This window comes from Psammomys obesus, unplaced genomic scaffold (assembly GCF_907164565.1).
Source record: "Psammomys obesus unplaced genomic scaffold, mPsaObe1.curated_primary_1811, whole genome shotgun sequence".
Lineage (NCBI taxonomy): Eukaryota > Metazoa > Chordata > Mammalia > Rodentia > Muridae > Psammomys > Psammomys obesus.
The window spans coordinates 14,961,282-14,969,883 of record NW_026585580.1 but is presented as its reverse complement, the minus strand read 5'-3'; the positions used below and the strand labels follow the sequence as shown (position 1 = coordinate 14,969,883).

At 51.8% G+C, this 8,602-nt stretch overlaps 1 protein-coding gene across 1 annotated transcript in view; it reads left to right on the top strand.

The window, feature by feature from the left end:
* The first annotated feature begins 57 nt into the window (after positions 1-57).
* Positions 58-8,602, top strand: part of Cracdl (CRACD like) — a 106,552-nt gene continuing 98,007 nt past the window's right edge. Inside the window, exon 1 of the mRNA XM_055607127.1 lies at positions 58-99. The gene's annotated coding sequence lies outside the window, so the exon portion shown is untranslated. The remainder of the gene's footprint in view (positions 100-8,602) is intronic.

Genomic DNA, 8,602 nt, shown 5'->3' with positions numbered 1-8,602 from the left:
GGGCGGTCAGCGCGCCCCCCGGCGGAGCGGCCCCCGCGCGCCCCGGCGGACCGAGCATTCCCGGCGCGCTCGCCGAGCACGGCCGCGCTCCGGTGCCAGGTAGCTGGGACGGTCTGGAACGGCGCGGCCACGCAGCGCGCGCGGGGCGCAGACCCCGCGGGGGTGGAGGGGGCCGGGGCTGGGGGCCGCCGCGGCCCCGAAGGCGCGTCCCGAAGGGGAGCTGGGGAGGCGGTGGCGGCCAGAGCGCAGGCAGCCCGGGGCTCTCTGCACGCGGGGCCCACGCGGGGCCCACGCCGGCCCTGGAGGGGCCACGTCCACGGCGCGGTGGCCAGTGGGGCCGAGAGAAGCCAGACGCGCAAGTGCCCAAAGTTTTCCTCTGAGCGCTTTGCTGGACTTAACTTTGAAATGTGAGGCAGAACGGAGCAGTTTAACCAGTTTTAACACTAAGAAAACGGGGGGCGGGGGGGGGGGAGGCTTGCTGCATGCGCTGCCTTTCGGTTCTTGGTACTGGGCACGAGCGTGCTGTCTCCACAGGGTGGACGTGCTGCCTGTCTTCCTTAGGCTCCAGGTCATGGTTTATTTAACAGGCTTGGGGCTTGGGTTACAAGCCACCAGAAGGGATTCTGAGTTTAATCTTAGACATATTCAAATCTTGAACCAACAGACATTGCTGAGCAGCCGTTGACCAACCGGCAGGCCTTCATTTTCAGTAGGAGGCGTACACGTGCCCAGAGCCCAAGTGGCTACCCAAATGAGCTCGCGTTTGGCTTTTGAAATGCAGGAGACCAGGAAGAAGACTGCGGTGTGACAGGACCTGTGGACCGCAGGTGGACAGTTGGCATCGAGTCAGAACTGAGCTGGAGAAATCCAAGTGGGAGGCAGGCACCTGTGTTTGCCTCTCTCTTGGGAGCCCACCTCACACCTTCCAGAACTATTTTAAAGTATGCCCCTCTTTTGGTGGGGGCTGGAACTTCCTTCCATTTACCAAAATACATAGCAACCACGAAATAGAATCTTCCCAGGCCTGGTGTTCCTTGGAGCTCAGTCATGCAGACACACACCTGAGATGACTGAGGATTGCTGGGTGTCGGGGGTGGAGGAGCTGTCACCTCAAGAGCTCTTTGAGATTATAAAATGGTGGAGAGAAAGCTCTGTGGGGTGGTGTGAAGATGCCTGCCCTGTGCTTTGCTGGGCTGGATTCCAGGCTCAGTCCTAGAGTTGTGCAATTCTGTGCTGGAGCATGAGAGGAGACTGGGGAATCAGGAAGACCGATCCTGTCCTTTACTTAAAATTAAGGTATTTTGTACATCATAGTTTCTCATATTTATTTTAATGCTTCAGAATGTTGCATGGAACATTTCTAGTACCGTGACTGTTTTGTTTTTGTTTTTGTTTTCTGTAACCCCGGAGGCATCTGTCTTTGACTCACTGACGTTCTAGGTTTGCTCTGCCCTCCAGCAGCCCTTCCCCATTTATGAAATCAGTGTGGTATCCAGTAACTGTGGCATCCTTCCGTAGCTGTGGCTCGGCCACGCTGCAGCAGCTGGCAAGCGCATGAGCTTTGGCTGGTAGGCTGTCTGCTGGGGGAGTTGACCTAGGCACGTCACCGCTCAGCGGGGTTCTTTGGGCCTTATCGAATCTGCTGGTGAAGTCTGCCCTTATGGAGAAGTTTGTCCTTATAGAGAAGGAGAGAAATGGTGGTACTGTCTGTGTGCACGGGCCCACCTCCAGGTTCCTGCTCGGAGGGCCTCGGCTCCGTGGTGAGGTGTGTATGGGATGGTGCTTCCTTGCATGGGATTAGAGTCCTTTATCGACAAGACTCCAGAGAGCTTCTTCCCTCCTTTGGCCGCAAGAGAACACAGCGAGCCGCCATCTGTGAGTCAGGAAACAACCCTCGCCGGCTACCAGATCTGCCGGTGCTTGGATCTGAGACTTCCAGGGCTGTGAGCAGCGACCTTCTGTTGTTTGTAAGCCACCCCGTCTGTAGTGTTTTGTTACAGCAGTCTGAATGTTAGTGATATAGCAGCCAGCTCTCAGAGAGCTCTCAGCCACAGCGAGGGGCTGTGGGCAAAGGTGGGGCCCCTCCTGTGGGCAGAGCTTTCTGGGATGTTCTGGTAGGGCTTGGCAAGCTTGAGACGGTGTGCTCTCCCCCTGGAAGTTAGCCCAGGCAGATAGTCTTATAAATATTGTTTGTGTTGTACAGAGACCCGGAGGAAGCATCTGGGTCAGAACATCTCTGGCGGCCGGTTTATTAGGAAGGGATACAACTTTTTTGTGTGGACTTAATTTTGCCGTCCAGACAGAGTGCCTTGGCTTCCTTTTTGATGTACTCAGTCTTAGCTCAGGATTCTGTTTTTCTTGGGCCTAATTCAACTGATATTTCAATCATGTGTCGCTTAAAGCAGCCCTCTCCCCGAGGCCGCCTTCAGGATCTTTCTGGTTGAGGTGGTGGCTAGGCACCAGGAAAGAGCCACGGTGGCATCTGGACCTGGGGTGGTTGCCTCTTGTGTGTTGGTCTTCCTGCTGTTCGCTAGGGAGCCCTCCTCCTCACCCCCACAGCTCAAGCTCCATTGGTGTTCTGGCTAGAGTTTCTGCTGAGCCTTATTTAGCTGGGCCTCACTCTTGGCCTTTGCATTGGCTCTCAGAGCTCCGCCCCCTAAGGCTTCGCCAAGGTCCCTGTTGGCTGATAACCTGCCCAGGTACTACCACATGGCTGCCATCTTTGCATTTCTGAGCAGCCCTTTCCCAAGGTTACTCACAGGAGGCTGGACCAAAGCTCCCTGTGCTCGCCACCGCCCCCTCCACTTTTCAGAGGTTCTGGCTGTGTTTCCTAATCTGTCTCCTCCCAGGACCAGAAGCGCTGGTCAGCACCTGTGGCCAAGAGTGTTTCTCACATTGTTTCTTTAGTAGGTGAACACAGGCTTAGAGCAGAGCTTTAGGCTGGAGCAGCTAGGCTTTGCCAGTGGTCTGTGAAGGGAACATTAACATGAAGTATTTTTCTATATGAGGGCAGAGTGTTCTGACCCAGCAAGGTGACTACAGGTAAAAATAGCTTACTATTCATTTCAAATCCAAAATGAAAAGATTTTGAATGTTCCCAATGCAAAGAAATAATAAGGTCCTTAGGGTGCTGGCTATGCCAGTTGTCCTGATCTGGTCGTCACACTTTGTGGTACATGGGTGGAAACATCACCATATTACCCTGCAATATAAAACACAATCCTGTGGTAACTATTCTACTCCACTGTCTCTGGAGAAACTGGGTGTCACAGTGAAGTCGTAAGGAGGAAAGGTGGAGGGGAAAAAACTGAGAAACCAAGGCAAGAATGTGCCTCCTCTTACATGCCTTCCTGTTTCTCGGTAGGTGGCAGGGGTTACACACAGTGGATTTTGAAATTTCCATGAATTAATGTGGATTCCTGTTTCTGGGGCAGCTTCAGCTGGGGGCTGCTTCATCTTAAGAATGTCCAGAGTCATGCTTGGCATTTATGATGAGATGGCAGAATGACAGAAAAGCTGGCCACCGTTGCCCCTTCTGAGGGCTTAGGGGCCCGCTAGGGAGGAAGGTGGGTGCCTAGGAGGGCCACTGCTATGGTCCGATCCTGTTCATGCTGTGTGTGTTCTGGGTGTTGAAGGTGAAGCCTCTTGGAAGTGGCGAGCCTTCAGATAGACTTGGGCACATGGATGTGAGAGGAGCCAGCGACCTGCTCAAAGCACCCATTCTTCTGCCAGTGATTTGCCTGGCTGCTGGGCACGTCTCTTCTGCTGTTGGGAGACCTGGTACTGGCCACGGCACCTGCACATAGGACAAGAGTACCCAGCATGCTGAGCTCTTCTTGTTTCCGAGATGAGTGGAAATGGTGATGTCTCATCAGACCCTGTTCATGAATCTCATCAAATCCAGAAAGTAATTTTGACCTTTTGGGTTGGGTAGATGGTGCTGACGACGCACCGTGATGCTGAGAACTTATCCCCGGCAACTCTGTGTTGCCTTCAGACTGCTCTAGGGCACCATCCTGAGCTCCAGCTGCCATGTCTGTGCTCTGCAACCTTAGTGAGCTGACAGGAGATGAGGGTCAGGATCAACCACCAGCCTCAGAAACTCCGCCAGCATTCCTGAAGAGATTCCTTGGAGGAAGCAATCTGCAGGATTGTGTGTGCGTGTGTGTGTGTGTGTGTGTGTACGCACGATTAACTTTTCTGTGAAAAGAAGGTAGGAAAGAGCCTTTGGGAAGGTGAGGCACAGAAAGTTACCAGTTCCCTAGGCCTTGGCCTAGCTGGGGTGTGTGGGACTAACGCTGAAATATTATGCTGCTGAAGAATTTCCAGAAATATTTGCCCTTACCTCTAAAGTATACACCCAAATATCTCACGATTCTGCTTCCAAATTCTCCTGTCTGTGGGAGGCCCCAGGACCATTAGCTGTGGTATGCACAGTCTCCAAGAAACGGTAAGATTCAGCATCAGTGTGGGCCATGGAAGTGCCAAGGGGACTTTGCTTTCTCAAAGCAGGAAGTCCAGCCCAGTGAGGAGGTTAGGCTTTAGTTTCTGCACTACTGCTTAGAAGCTTGTGACCTCAGGCTCCCCATGGATTAACACTCATATGTGTGTGCGCGCATGCGCGCACACACACACACACACACACACACACACACACACACAAACACACACACACACACACACGTTAGATATGTTAGACAGGATGTAGAGGATGCCTTATTAATTATTTGTAAGTATTGACCTTAGAAGTCTACAGAAGGGTAGGGTAGCTCAGCGGGTAGAAGCATCCGCCCTCATGTCTGGTGACCCGGGTTCTGTCCCTGGCACCACGTGGTAGGAGAGAACTGACTCCTGCTTGTCCTCTGGTCTCTACACGTGCACTCTCACATGTACGCGGATGTTCACAACATAAGAAACAGAACGTTGGAATAGAAAGAAGGAGCACAAAGCATCCAAGCGTTCTTCAGCATTTGGGGATCTGGCACTATTGAAGGAAAATGGGCGTAGCTAGAGTACACAGTGCTCCGGGACAGAGCTGATGACGGGAGATGCCGAGAGGGCAATGGCCTTGATGCCACCCTAAAGGTCAGGGAGAAGCGAGGGGCAGAGACAGACTATGTAGGTGCCGGTAGCCTGTAGCACCTGCACACCCCATGACAGGCGCTCCATCTCCGTCTCTCTGCAGTGCGGTGCTTCTCTCGTTGATATGTGACTCCAAGCTGTGAGGACAGACATGTTGGAGGCGTCCCCAGCCAAGAACATACGCTTTCTGCTGAGGGGATTCGGGAGTGCTCTGTTCTCCATAGCAGACCTAGAGGACCAGAACCGTGTCACCCATGGCTGACTGGGCAGAAGGTTCTTGAATATATAGTTGTATGTATGTGAACATTGCTCTCTGATGCCCAGCTGTCTTGGGTATATTTAGGACTCTGAATATTAGGCATAATTTGGGCTCCCCAAATCTTATCTATGTTCTGTTTAGTATTTCTTCGTATTAAATATAGCCTAAAGAATTCATGTAACACCGCTGCACTCTTTTCCTCTCAACTCAGTGTTTTCAAACAGTAAAACAAAGGCATATAAAAGACTGGCTTCAAGATGATTTCTCGGTATTGTTTCCCGGATTGGGTGTATTTTTGTGAAATCATTCTCTTGTAGACAAAGGTGAGCTGAGGTGCCTGGAGCCTTGTGGGCGCAGGTGCAGGTCCCTAGCGGGTTGTGGAGCCTGGTCACACCGTTTCAGATTTGGTTGCTGAACTTTATACTTAGGGCCGGCTTTGGCTCTTGGCTTAGGAAAGAGAAGTGACTATGGCAGGAGCCCACTTTCACTTGTGCTGCTTTGAGTTTTGTTGAAAACTGGTCCCAACAGTTCACTGTCCTTGGCCAGGCACAGTGCCTATAGCCAGCAGGTTCAAGGGCACATGTGATAGGCACAGGTCCACACATCCCAGGGCACAAACTAGGACCTGGAGCTCTTGAGGTCTGTTTGCTTCTGTGGAGCTGACATGGGCATTGCAATGACCCATCCCGGAGCATCATATCTAGTCTGTGTGTGCTATTCTGGTATGACCTTGTTTTATACCTTAGACATACGTATATACATACATACATACATACATACATACATACATACTTACATACATGCATGCATGCATACATACATACATACATACATACATACATACATACATACTTACATACTGTCTTTCTTAGGGTTTCTATTGCTGTCTCAAAACACCATGACCAAAAAGCAAGTTATGGGGAGGAAAGAGTTGATTTGGCTCACAGTTCCACATCACAGGTCATCCCTGAAGGAAGTCAGGGTAGGAGCTTACACAGGGAAGAAACCTGGAGGCGGGAGCTGATGCAGAGGCCATGGAGGGGTGCTGCTTACTGGCTTGCTCAGCCTGCTTTCTCATAGAACCCAGGACCACCAGCCCAGGGGTGGCTCCACCTACCATGGGCCGGGCCTTCTCGTCAATCACTGATTAAGAAAATGCCTTATAGGCTTGCCAGCAGCCTGATCTAATGGAGGCATTTTCTCAATTAAGGTTCCCTCCTTTCAGATAACTCTAGTTTGTGTGTCAGGCTGACATAAGATGAGACAGCACACATACATACAAACGTGTGTGTGTGTGTGTAAATATATATGTGTATATGTAATACATAAACTTTTTTTCAAAGAAATGTTTACCAGCAAACTTTTTTCTTTAGTGTGTGTGTGTGTGTGTGTGTGTGTGTGTGTGTAGGTTTGTGCTTATGAGTTCAGTGCCCGTGGAAGCCTGAAGAGGGTGTCAGATTCCCTGGGGCTGGAGAGAGTCAGACTGCTGAGTTCTGACTGATCTGTCCCCCGGGAATCTCTTGCTGGCCTTCCCTGCGCCTACAACTTGAGACTTAAAAGGTTATGCTAACTGCCTCGGAGGTGAGGAGGGTGAAGAACAGGACTTGCTGATGGGCCAGACTCACCCACTGAAAGTCTGAAATCATGTGGCCTCACTGCTTCCCGGGGCTGGTGTTTCACTCCCCACGAACTGATCCTTTCCAGAGGGCCCCAAATCCACACAGCTTTGAAGAACTGTCAGGCATCACCAGAATCCCTGTTGGAAATCAGCTCCCTGAATCCCGTTGTACTTTTGGCTCCCTGTGCTTCCAGCAGGTGAGATCTCAGAACGCACATGGCAGCATTTGGAGGGATGAGTTACCATTCCCTGAAGCAGGGCCCTCGTTACTGTGTTTTCTTCATGATCCTCATGAGGAAAGACAGGCCTGAGGGATGAGGTGCTGGGTACACGAGCCTTACGTGGTACTACATTGTGGAGCAGAGAGATACCAGGAGCCTCGGGGCCGGGTGAGCAGGGAAGGCAGAGGGAACAACTTGCACTGAGCAGGGCTGACAGACAGACTGGGCCGTGCCCAGACTTGTGTTTGGCTCACAGCCACGGGACTGCTCTTGGACTGGTCTCTTTTGTGGTATCGGGCCAGATGCCGGCAGACTCAATGGCCTCCACCGTCCAGCTAAGCCAGTGGTAGAAAAGGGGCAAGGATCTCCGTATCACTCAGGGCCTATCCCTCCAAGCACCTGTCTGTGCCACACTGAAGACCGACGGATGCACGCATGAATGCCCTGTGTAGGAAGATGCACTCATCCTTGGTGGCTGTGGATTCTGCATCGCGGTGGGCTTAACCAACCGCAAACTGAAAACAGTTGAGAAAATTGTCTGTAATGAATATGCTCACCCCCCCCCCACTCCCAACACCCTTGTCTCTGTTCTCTAAACAATGCAGCTTATCAGCTATTTGCATAACATTTGCATTGTGTTAGGCACTATAAGCAATCTAGAGATGATTTGAAGTGTGTGGGAGGGTATCTGTAGTTCCTATGCAAATAATGTGCCATTCTTAAAGAATTCTTTCTGTTATATGTATGTGTATACGTCTGTGTTGAGTACCTGGCACATGTGTGCCGGTGCCCTCGAGCTCAGATGAGCCACCTGATGTGGGTGCTGGGGACCAAACTCAGACCCAGCAGGCGCTAACCGCTGAGCAGTCTGCAGCCTTGACATCTTCTTTAAGGGTGCATTGGTTGCTTCTATCCTTGTTGTGGTCAGATCACTGACGAGAAAGCAGAGAGGAAGGACTTTATTTCGTTTGGAAGGACAGCTCGTCGCAGCAGCGTAGGCATGAGAGTCGGCAGCGTTCGTGGCCACGTCTCAGCCATCGAGGAAGCAAGTGAAAGAGAGAGTGCAGGAAGCAAAGCCAAGTTGTAACCCCCACCAAGGCCCGCCCTGCAGCAAACCTCTTCAGCTAGGTCCCCTGTCCTAAAGCTCTCACAGCAGGCCCAAGTGGGGCCATCGCTGGGGACCAAGTATTGACATAAAGGGACACTCGGGAGACATTCTACATGAGGAGCACAACAGAGAGACTTGAGCGGCTGCAGACTTGGACTGCCTTGGCCATGGTCCCGGGCCCCCAGGCATTTGCAGGTCCCGTGGCACGAGCGTGTTTACTGAGCAGAGGCAATGTGCTATTGTTTTGTGGGCTGCCTTTGCAGAGCGGTGTGTGTGTGTGTGTGTGTGTGTGTGTGTGTGTGTGTGTGTGTGTG